Genomic DNA, 13,026 nt, shown 5'->3' with positions numbered 1-13,026 from the left:
AGGCGCTATTAGAATCACTGATGCTCTCTCCTGTTTGATTTTGGCAATCAATCGAGGAAGCAGCGGGAAGGGTGGAAACACATAAGCCATCCCGAAGTTCCAAGGTGCTGTCAAAGCATCTATCAGAACCGCTCCCGGATCCCTGGATCTGGACCCGTAGTGAGGAAGTTTGGCGTTCTGGCGAGACGCCATGAGATCTATCTCTGGTTTGCCCCAACGTCGAAGTATTTGGGCAAAGACCTCCGGATGAAGTTCCCACTCCCCCGGATGAAAAGTCTGGCGACTCAAGAAATCCGCCTCCCAGTTCTCCACTCCCGGGATGTGGATTGCTGACAGGTGGCAAGAGTGAGACTCTGCCCAGCGAATTATCTTTGATACTTCCATCATTGCTAGGGAGCTTCTTGTCCCTCCTTGATGGTTGATGTAAGCTACAGTCGTGATGTTGTCCGACTGAAACCTGATGAACCCCCGAGTTTTTAACTGGGGCCAAGCCAGAAGGGCATGGAGAACTGCTCTCAATTCCAGAATGTTTATTGGCAGGAGACTTTCCTCCTGATTCCATTGTCCCTGAGCCTTCAGAGAATTCCAGACAGCGCCCCAACCTAGTAGGCTGGCGTCTGTTGTTACAATTGTCCAGTCCGGCCTGCTGAATGGCATCCCCCTGGACAGATGTGGCCGAGAAAGCCACCATAGAAGAGAGTTTCTGGTCTCTTGATCCAGATTCAGAGTAGGGGACAAGTCTGAGTAATCCCCATTCCACTGACTCAGCATGCACAATTGCAGCGGTCTGAGATGTAGACGTGCAAAGGGAACTATGTCCATTGCTGCTACCATTAAGCCGATCACCTCCATGCATTGAGCTACTGACGGGAGTTGAATGGAATGAAGGACACGGCATACATTTAGAAGCTTTGTTAATCTGTCTTCTGTCAGATAAATCTTCATTTCTACAGAATCTATAAGAGTCCCCAAGAATGGAACTCTTGTGAGAGGAAAAAGAGAACTCTTCTTTTCGTTCACTTTCCATCCATGCGACCTTAGAAATGCCAGAACTAACTCTGTATGAGACTTGGCAGTTTGAAAGCTTGAAGCTTGTATCAGAATGTCGTCTAGGTACGGAGCTACCGAAATTCCTCGCGGTCTTAGTACCGCCAGAAGGGCACCCAGAACCTTTGTGAAGATTCTTGGAGCCGTAGCCAATCCGAATGGAAGAGCTACAAACTGGTAATGCCTGTCTAAGAAGGCAAACCTTAGATACCGGTAATGATCTTTGTGAATCGGTATGTGAAGGTAAGCATCCTTTAAATCCACTGTGGTCATGTACTGACCCTTTTGGATCATGGGTAAGATTGTCCGAATAGTTTCCATTTTGAACGATGGAACTCTTAGGAATTTGTTTAGGATCTTTAAATCCAAGATTGGCCTGAAAGTTCCCTCTTTTTTGGGAACCACAAACAGGTTTGAGTAAAACCCTTGTCCTTGTTCCGACCGCGGAACCGGATGGATCACTCCCATTAATAACAGATCTTGTACACAGCGTAGAAACGCTTCTTTCTTTATCTGGTTTGTTGACAACCTTGACAGATGAAATCTCCCTCTTGGGGGAGAGAATTTGAAGTCTAGAAGGTATCCCTGAGATATGATCTCTAGCGCCCAGGGATCCTGAACATCTCTTGCCCAAGCCTGGGCGAAGAGAGAGAGTCTGCCCCCCACTAGATCCGGTCCCGGATCGGGGGCCCTCGGTTCATGCTGTCTTTGGGGCAGCAGCAGGTTTCCTGGCCTGCTTGCCCTTGTTCCAGGACTGGTTAGGTTTCCAGCCTTGTCTGTAACGAGCAACAGCTCCTTCCTGTTTTGGTGCAGTGGAAGTTGATGCTGCTCCTGCTTTGAAATTCCGAAAGGGACGAAAATTAGACTGTCTAGCCTTAGCTTTGGCTTTGTCTTGAGGCAGGGCGTGGCCCTTACCTCCTGTAATGTCAGCGATAATTTCTTTCAAACCGGGCCCAAATAAAGTTTGCCCCTTGAAAGGTATATTAAGTAATTTGGACTTAGAAGTTACATCAGCTGACCAGGATTTTAGCCACAGCGCCCTACGTGCCTGAATGGCGAATCCTGAGTTCTTAGCCGTAAGTTTGGTTAAATGTACTACGGCCTCCGAAATGAATGAATTAGCTAGTTTAAGGACTCTAAGCCTGTCCGTAATGTCGTCCAGCGTAGTTGAACTAAGGTTCTCTTCCAGAGACTCAATCCAAAATGCTGCCGCAGCCGTAATCGGCGCGATGCATGCAAGGGGTTGCAATATAAAACCTTGTTGAACAAACATTTTCTTAAGGTAACCCTCTAATTTTTTATCCATTGGATCTGAAAAAGCACAGCTATCCTCCACCGGGATAGTGGTACGCTTAGCTAAAGTAGAAACTGCTCCCTCCACCTTAGGGACCGTTTGCCATAAGTCCCGTGTGGTGGCGTCTATTGGAAACATCTTTCTAAATATTGGAGGGGGTGAGAACGGCACACCGGGTCTATCCCACTCCTTAGTAACAATTTCAGTTAGTCTCTTAGGTATAGGAAAAACGTCAGTACTCGCCGGTACCGCAAAGTATTTATCCAACCTACACAATTTCTCTGGTATTGCAACAGTGTTACAATCATTAAGAGCCGCTAAAACCTCCCCTAGTAATACACGGAGGTTTTCCAATTTAAATTTAAAATTTGAAATATCTGAATCCAATCTGTTTGGATCAGAACCGTCACCCACAGAATGAAGCTCTCCGTCCTCATGCTCTGCAAGCTGTGACGCAGTATCAGACATGGCCCTAGTATTATCAGCGCACTCTGTTCTCACCCCAGAGTGATCACGCTTGCCTCTTAGTTCTGGTAATTTAGCCAAAACTTCAGTCATAACAGTAGCCATATCTTGTAATGTTATCTGTAATGGCCGCCCAGATGTACTAGGCGCCATAATATCACGCACCTCCCGGGCGGGAGATGCAGGTACTGACACGTGAGGCGAGTTAGTCGGCATAACTCTCCCCTCGCTGTTTGGTGAAATTTGTTCAAATTGTACAGATTGGCTTTTATTTAAAGTAGCATCAATACAGTTAGTACATAAATTTCTATTGGGCTCCACCTTGGCATTGGAACAAATGACACAGGTATCTTCCTCTGAATCAGACATGTTTAACACACTAGCAATAAACTTGCAACTTGGTTACAATCTTATTTAACAAAAACGTACTGTGCCTCAAAGAAGCACTAAACGATTAAATGACAGTTGAATAATGAACTGAAAGACAGTTATAGCATCAATCCTTAAAAACAACACAACTTTTAGCAAAGGTTTGTTCCCATTAGTAAAGTAACAATAATTAAATTTGAAAATAAAAATTACAGAGCAACGTTTTTAATCACAGTCAATATATAAGTCTCACAGCTCTGCTGAGAGAATCTACCTCCCTCCAAAGAAGTTTGAAGACCCCTGAGTTCTGTTAGAGATGAACCGGATCATGCAGGAAATACAAGAGTAACTGACTGGAAATTTTTGATGCGTAGCAAAGAGCGCCAAAAACGGCCCCTCCCCCTCACACACAGCAGTGAGAGAGAAACGAAACTGTCACAATTAAAACAAGCAACTGCCAAGTGGAAAAATAATGCCCAAATATTTATTCACTCAGTACCTCAGAAAATGCAAACGATTCTACATTCCAGCAAAAACGTTTAACATGATAAATACCTATTAAAAGGTTTAGTGTACTTTTAACAGAGTAATTCCGGTGAAATACCATCCCCAGAATACTGAAGTGTAGAGTATACATACATGTCATTATAACGGTATGGCAGGATTTTCTCATCAATTCCATTCAGAAAATAAAAACTGCTACATACCTCAATGCAGATTCATCTGCCCGCTGTCCCCTGATCTGAAGCTTTTACCTCCCTCAGATGGCCGAGAAACAGCAATATGATCTTAACTACTCCGGTTAAAATCATAGTAAAAACTCTGGTAGATTCTTCTTCAAACTCTGCCAGAGAGGCAATAACACGCTCCGGTGCTATTGTAAAATAACAAACTTTTGATTGAAGTTATAAAAACTAAGTATAATCACCATAGTCCTCTCACACATCCTATCTAGTCGTTGGGTGCAAGAGAATGACTGGGAGTGACGTAGAGGGGAGGAGCTATATGCAGCTCTGCTGGGTGAATCCTCTTGCATTTCCTGTTGGGGAGGAGTTATATCCCAGAAGTAATGATGACCCGTGGACTGATCACACATAACAGAAGAAATAAGACTAACTTGGGGGGCGGAGCCAACTGCCGTTGTAGAAAGACGCATCTTACTGGAGCTCCTGTTATAAGTTTAATTATTCTATCTTTCTGAGCACAGTAGGGACTTTTATTTAAAGTTTTACACTTTATTAAGACCTGGAGTGTGAGAGGCACGTTTTAATGACTTTGAACGCAGGGCTTCAGGGTCAGATTCGACACAAGAATCTTTTTGGCCTGCTGTGAAGGCTGTATGTGGTGAAACGCCATTTTAAAGTATAACCACGCTCTATCACTCTTAGTGAAGGCTCAACTGGGTGCTACGATATGGAGAGGCAAGTCATATCTATGTTACAGGACCTGATGTCCACCTTAGATGCCTATCAGAGCGAACTGGTAGTGGTACTCAGAACAGTCGTGGGCGGAAGCCAAGATATACAGACGGCGAGTAGGGTCGTGGAAGCAACTAATGGAGGTGTACCGGGTGCACTACATGTGGGATTCGATACTCCTCAACACATGGGGTATGTGCACAATGACAGCGAATGGAGATCGGAACCTAACACAGTAAAATCATTGGGGCAATACAAACAACCAAAGCCCTTGCAGCCTGTTACCCTAAAACCAGAAGAAACATGTCCCCCGCAGCGGGAAGCTGGGTTTCTGTCGGTTCCAATAACAACTCCCTCGTGTGGTAACCTAGCGGTCGCACTAACAGAGACAAGGTCTGATCTAGTAAGAGGTATGTCACTGCAGCTTGATCTTATTGCCGACGGCTCTCAGACTAGCAGAGGACTGTTCATTGAAGCTCCGTTTGAGGCTAATGAAGATCTTTTGACTGCATTATATGTGATGACCACGAATGACTTTCTTTCTTTGAGCAGTCAAAAAGTGTGGTCTTGCCGCCGCGGCGCTAGTATAGCGGATCTGGGCTCTCCAAGTAATTTACAACTCTCCTTGTGTCTGAGGGTATCAGAAGAGACTAGCATTTGGCGCATGACAGGCCTCTCCCAGATGTTCTGTGTTAATAGACTGGGTATCGGCTAGGAGGGGGCTCTTGACTCAACTACTCTGTAAATCATAGACAGCCACATCCTAGATCTGAAGTGGACTAAATATAAATTCAAATTCATTGACTGACCACTCTTATGCTTGTACAGGCATAATGAACATTATATCCCTCCCATCACCCTAAATTAGACACAGACTCATCATTTATATTTAGCTAAACCGGATGTTTTTCCTCCATGCATATGTATATTTTGGTTTAACGGTTCTGTGCTGCTCAAGTTCTGTTCTACCTCTGCAACCTTTTAGTATATCTATAATACAAAATGTGCAAATCTGAGAAAAAGGAAAAAAAAAAAAAAAAAACTTACAGTAAACAAGAGACTTCAGTCCCCAATATACTGCACTATTCTATTTTACACCTATACTGTTACATGTTTCCACGATTTATGAGTATATTAAGTTAGCTTACCATTAAACCTTATGGTCTGATGGAGGGTAGAGTAATAACTGGAACTATAATCTATTCTAAAAAGTTCTGTCTCCTTCCAAACTATAACTATAGATATGTATAGCCCTGTTGCTATTAATGGCGGTGTAGATACTGTGATTTTTTGTTTATACTGTTTTTTGCTCCCATAGAACTTAACTTTATTTTATTTTATTATAGGACCTAAGAGGGGTAATTAGTGCTCCTTATTACAAATCACATTCCCTACCAAGTATTATAACTATAAAAAAAAAAAAAAAAAAAAATTTAAAAAGAAAGGACGTATAAATTGCATTCACCTAAAATATAACCATGCAGTACTATGGAAAGTACTCTCTTAGCTACAACCAAAGAAAGGATTGCTGGTACCCACATAGTCTGTTGCCCTTAGATATATTGTTAGGAGTGCTTGCTCTCTTGGTGACCTACATGGTCCTATGTAGCAAGATAGCGGTCCTATATAATATGCAGTTTTTCAGTGGACTATGCACAGTATTCTAGTATAGGCAAGGAAAAGTAGTTGTACTTTGACCATGTGTAGACAGAGATTGCCAAGTCAGGCACCGGGACTTAGGTCGATGAACACCCCCCCAAAAAAACAGTACAAGTGAGCCAATATGAGAGGTGTACCTTGTGCACTGAAGGGAGAAATCCTGTATATATACGGAACGATATCCGATGGCAGCGTATCTGCCGACTTCTCTTGCTTCCGCCTCTATGCAAAACCCGGTCTGCAGCTCAATAAACGTCACCGCGTGACGTCAGGAGGGGGTGTATATGTAGGCAAACTGTATATTCACCCGGCCCAGCGGTTATGAGGAGTGTTAGCCTGGACTCGAAAGCTGGTCAAATCATCACAGAAGAAGAAGGATGGAGTCCCAGGTTATAATAAAACAAATTCTTTTATTCGATTCTTTTAAAAGTTGAAGTGAGACACAGCTCACACAGACACAACATCAGCCAGAAAGTAAGTGGAGAGATGAGCGTAGCACCAGTGGCTTACATGTTTCGGCGAAATGCCGTAATCATAGCCTAAGGTGCTATACCTGTGCAGTGTTTAAAAAGGAGGTGTGAAGTGATTCAATTGGCTAAAAACACTTTCAAAGAAAAAACAACAAACGCCCATTTCAACACATTAGCATGAACATAAAAGTTAACCCTATTCATGTCAGAATATATTTTAGAGCAAGGGGGTAGGTAAAAGAAAGCAAACATATATGATGTATAAGTAAAGAGAAAACGGAAAAGAAGAGAAGAAAGAAACTGGAAAATCAGCAAATGGATAGAGGGAACAGAGAAGCAGCAATATGGGACACAAAGTGTTCACATGGAAAAAAGGGGGGATATAGTCACAATATATGTAAGATAGTATGCAAGATACTTAATGTTATTAAATAATGTTATTAAATGATTGCCAAATAGACAAAGCGTGAACATAGGCGAAAATATCGATATAATGATTTAAACACGCAATGTCGCTATGCAAAAGAGAAGAAGAAAAAAAGAGAAGAATAGAGAATAGAAAGGGGGTGGGGAGGGGGAAAATTAAAAAGGAGAGAAAGAAAGAAAAGAGAATAAAGAGACTGAGAAGAAGAGAGAGGGAAAAATAGAGGGGACTTATGAATACACATATAGCACATATATAAAAGTATATGTGTACGATATCGCATACACCCTATACAAATTAGGGTGCTGTATATAGTCTAATAAAGACAAAAAGAAAAATGTAGTGTACACACACTGTAATGCTATATTTTTGTATATATATAATATATTAGATTAAAGATTATGTCGGAAGAATATAAAGGAACCACAGCAGATTCTAAGTATAGATGGATTGCAGCTATGAATCACACTATATGAGACATATGGTACATGCGATATGGGCACTATAAACAAGAGTCAAATGGACAGCAATATATTGAAGAATAGAAAGTACATTGAGTATGCATGTATTAACAATTAGTCCCAAATGAAAATAGTCAGGGTTAAGGACTACGGACATATGTACTTGAATGTGAATAGGACAGTAGAGGAAGATTGATTTGTCAAAATATATATTATGAATTGACCTATACATTGACATATAGACATCTACTCCCAAAAGTTGATCAAATCAAATTTGGAGTTAAGCCCTTGAGGAAGTCTGGTTTTTAATTGAAAAATCCAAAAGGTTTCACGTTTAGCTAGAACCTTGTCTATATCTCCCCCTCTCATAGGGACTTTGGCTTTTTCAATGGCTGCCCATCTAAACGAATTAAGGCAGCATCTTGTCATCCCACAAATACTGCTTTTGCTGTGGCCAAAGGCCAATTTATGCGCATTAAAAGAAATTGTAGTAGGGAGGAAGATTTTGAACACGAAGCTAACCTATTGGAAAACAGACTAAAATTGCGAAAATATCCTAAAAGACAAATAAAACAGGCAAGACAACAAGTTAACCTCATCCCCAGAGAGTCAATGCTACTTGATAAATACAAGAACACAACAAACAATTTTCAGGGTATTCACTTCGTCACAGAGTACAGTGCTCAATACACCGAGGTCTGCAACATTATCAAAAGACATTTTCCTCTTCTAATTGCAGACGACAAGCTCACAGATGTAGTGAAAAATGGCATTAGATGCTCTTACAAAAAATGTGCCACTTTGGCTTCAATTCTATCACCTACACAACTTAGATCTACAACACAACCTAGTAGCTCTTGGTTGAGACATCAGGGCATGTATAGATGTGGTCATAAAAAGTGCAGGCCATGTGACTATGCTCAAATTACGACAGAATTTAGATCCACTGTAACTGGGACCATCTATCCTATAAAATCCTGTCTAAACTGTACAAGCACTAATGTCATATATCTTGTCACTTGCATCCTTTGCAATATTCAATATGTTGGTCTCACGTCTAGGGACGTTAACTCTAGAATAAGAGAACATATCTCCTCCCTGACTAGGGGTACGGCTACAACTCCTTTAGTGCAACATTTTGCCACCAAACATAACTGCTGCCTTAATTCGTTTAGATGGGCAGCCATTGAAAAAGCCAAAGTCCCTATGAGAGGGGGAGATATAGACAAGGTTCTAGCTAAACGTGAAACCTTTTGGATTTTTCAATTAAAAACCAGACTTCCTCAAGGGCTTAACTCCAAATTTGATTTGATCAACTTTTGGGAGTAGATGTCTATATGTCAATGTATAGGTCAATTCATAATATATATTTTGACAAATCAATCTTCCTCTACTGTCCTATTCACATTCAAGTACATATGTCCGTAGTCCTTAACCCTGACTATTTTCATTTGGGACTAATTGTTAATACATGCATACTCAATGTACTTTCTATTCTTCAATATATTGCTGTCCATTTGACTCTTGTTTATAGTGCCCATATCGCATGTACCATATGTCTCATATAGTGTGATTCATAGCTGCAATCCATCTATACTTAGAATCTGCTGTGGTTCCTTTATATTCTTCCGACATAATCTTTAATCTAATATATTATATATATACAAAAATATAGCATTACAGTGTGTGTACACTACATTTTTCTTTTTGTCTTTATTAGACTATATACAGCACCCTAATTTGTATAGGGTGTATGCGATATCGTACACATATACTTTTATATATGTGCTATATGTGTATTCATAAGTCCCCTCTATTTTTCCCTCTCTCTTCTTCTCAGTCTCTTTATTCTCTTTTCTTTCTTTCTCTCCTTTTTAATTTTCCCCCTCCCCACCCCCTTTCTATTCTCTATTCTTCTCTTTTTTTCTTCTTCTCTTTTGCATAGCGACATTGCGTGTTTAAATCATTATATCGATATTTTCGCCTATGTTCACGCTTTGTCTATTTGGCAATCATTTAATAACATTATTTAATAACATTAAGTATCTTGCATACTATCTTACATATATTGTGACTATATCCCCCCTTTTTTCCATGTGAACACTTTGTGTCCCATATTGCTGCTTCTCTGTTCCCTCTATCCATTTGCTGATTTTCCAGTTTCTTTCTTCTCTTCTTTTCCGTTTTCTCTTTACTTATACATCATATATGTTTGCTTTCTTTTACCTACCCCCTTGCTCTAAAATATATTCTGACATGAATAGGGTTAACTTTTATGTTCATGCTAATGTGTTGAAATGGGCGTTTGTTGTTTTTTCTTTGAAAGTGTTTTTAGCCAATTGAATCACTTCACACCTCCTTTTTAAACACTGCACAGGTATAGCACCTTAGGCTATGATTACGGCATTTCGCCGAAACATGTAAGCCACTGGTGCTACGCTCATCTCTCCACTTACTTTCTGGCTGATGTTGTGTCTGTGTGAGCTGTGTCTCACTTCAACTTTTAAAAGAATCGAATAAAAGAATTTGTTTTATTATAACCTGGGACTCCATCCTTCTTCTTCAGTATTCTAGTATACCATATTATTTTTAATACCATATTGTTATATTTGTTGATATGCTTTAGTTTCAATATGGTTATCACAAACCTATTACCTCTCCATATTGGCACAGTGTGATTTGAATGCTAAAAGGGTAGTTGATTATTAACCTTCGATTGTAAGTATATATCCTTTATCCCATCGCTATATAAACTGCCTATGTTACCCCTTTATTCTTCTAGAGGGTCATACGGATTATGTGTGGTCAAAGTATCTTGGTTATGTATTATACTCCTCATATAGGATCATAGAGGCTCTCTGTGTTTATGTGTTGTGAAATGACATGTTTGCTAAATGGCTGTGTTAATTTTTCCTGGATCATTGTAGTGTCATAAAAAGTTATTTTAGTTGATGTATAACTCTGCTCTGATGTGTTTCTGATATGAGTGAAATTTGTCTTTCACTTATTTACAATTTGCTCTGGATCCTGATTAATTATAAAAGGAGGTATTTTGTGATAAGTTTTGCAACAGTATCATTGCTTAATTACGTTGTTCTAACCTTTCAGGGTATAACTGTTATTGTGGGAAGAATGGTGTTGTTAGAGGGCAGTGAAATATCAGTTATGTTGTAATAGCCTGCTCTAGGACTCCTATAAATCTATCATATAGCACTAGTTTATTTATAATATAGATAGTTAAAGTTCTCTTTATGTATAGACCAAAAGACTCCTCTAAGATTGTATTTGCGCTATTATAAGTATTGTGTTCACCATAACATTGCTCTCTACTCTATGAATATTATAATTCGAATGCGGTAAGTCTGAAGTGTAGACTTTCAGCTAGCTAATGTAGACTCTGCATAGCAGCCCAGATACCCTGTGACTCAGGGACATATGTATCATTTTATATGTTTAATTTACAATAGTGTGGCTGTAATCTTTTAACATATTGTAAGTACCATAATTTAGATGGTATCACAGTTGCTAACTTGCTATATGATCTGCCTCTGACATCACAATTGCTCCTAAGCCTAGTTTAACCTTAGGCCCACTCCCGGTACCCTATGCTACTTACACTTATATATGGCTCCGTCCCCCCACCCCCTTTTCCTATAAATATAGCGGTGCTTACCCGCTGAATATCCCCCTCCCTCTATATATCTCGGCCCAAGAGTGGCTGATACTTATGTTAAGCCTCCACAGGCTAATATTTTGGTCTAAGGTAATATTTTACTAGATTGTGGAGTTTATACGCTGATAATATAAAAAGAAGTTCTATTTTATCTCGCCAAAGATATTGTCTATTTTCATAATCAGACTTGAAATGTATTTTTTTCTTGCTGTATATGCATATTACTTTCTCAATAATGCTTTTATATAGACAATGTACTATTCTCTCTGTTGTAATTTTTGCCTTAGGGCGAGTCTTTGTTTAGACGATATATGTTTTAACTTAAATAAAAAAATTATTTTCAAAAAAAAAAATAAGACTAACTTACCCTAAGACACTTATCTACATATAGTAGATAGCCAAACCAGTACTGAAACGAGAATCAGTAGAGGTAATAGTATATAAGAGTATATTGTCGATCTGAAAAGGGAGGTAGGAGAAGAAATCTCTACGACCGATAACAGAGAACCTATGAAATAGATCCCCTAGAGGAAGACCATGGCATTCAAATAGGCAATACTCTCTTCACATCCCTCTGACATTCACTGCACTCTGAGAGGAAAACCGGGCTTCAGCCTGCTGCGAAGCGCATATCAACGTAGAAATCGAGCACAAACTTACTTCACCACCTCCATGGGAGGCAAAGTTTGTAAAACTGAATTGTGGGTGTGGTGAGGGGTGTATTTATAGGCATTTTGAGGTTTGGGAAACTTTGCCCCTCCTGGTAGGAATGTATATCCCATACAACACTAGCTCATGGACTCTTGCCAATTACATGAAAGAAATTACTGAGGAGTGAGCACTGATTGGCTAAAATGCATGTCTGTCAAAAGAACTGAAGTAAGGGGGCAGTCTGCAGAGGCTTAGATACAAGGTAATTACAGCAGTAAAAAGAATAATCCTAGGTGAACTCAGGAGCATGCATGTATCTTCAGACAGCAGAGTTTGTAAGAACATTTGTAGCATTGTTTTACATAGTTACAAACACTGCTGCACAGTGTTAAATACACGTGCATGCCCCTAAGCTCATATAATATTAGCTTCCTAGGTTAAATCTATAACAAAGGATACCAAAAGAACAAAGCAAATTCAATAACAGAAGTAAATTGGAAAGTTAGGTAAAATTGCTGCTCTATCTGAATTATCAGCGTTTAACTTTCACTCTCAGATTTGGCTTCTGTCTGATGTTGTTTTCCTAATTATTCTGTGGTATTTTGTTTTTAATTATACAAAAAACACAAAATACTGGTCTGGATTACAATCACTTTTTATTTGCATGAAAAACATTGTATATCATTATATAGTAAAAAGCAGCATTACATGATATATGCACACAATGGTATAAATATACCTAACACTTGTGCTCTTGATACAAAGGGATTTATCAGACATATAATGTTCCCTTTATATATACAGTATGTGCTATTATCAGTTCTTGTGGCTTCTAACTAACATGAAAACATCTAACAGACATAATATCAAGTTACAGAACATGACACACATATTACATACCCTGTATACATGTAGGTTATAGTAGCCATTTAAATTAAACTGATTATGATCACGTGACACACATATTACATACCCAGTATACATGTAGGTTATAGTAGCCATTTAAATTAAACTGATTATGATCACATGACACACATATTACATACCCAGTATACATGTAGGTTATAGTAGCCATTTAAATTAAACTGATTATGA

General features: G+C 39.4%; 1 protein-coding gene across 1 annotated transcript in view; it reads right to left on the bottom strand.

The window, feature by feature from the left end:
* The window catches only part of LOC128659899 (zinc finger protein 585A-like), a 491,003-nt gene that overhangs the window by 258,333 nt on the left and 219,644 nt on the right, over positions 1 to 13,026 (bottom strand). The gene's annotated exons all lie outside the window — the stretch shown is intronic.

The sequence above is a fragment of the Bombina bombina genome, chromosome 5 (assembly GCF_027579735.1).
Source record: "Bombina bombina isolate aBomBom1 chromosome 5, aBomBom1.pri, whole genome shotgun sequence".
Taxonomy (NCBI): domain Eukaryota; kingdom Metazoa; phylum Chordata; class Amphibia; order Anura; family Bombinatoridae; genus Bombina; species Bombina bombina.
This window is presented reverse-complemented; position numbering and strand designations above follow the sequence as displayed.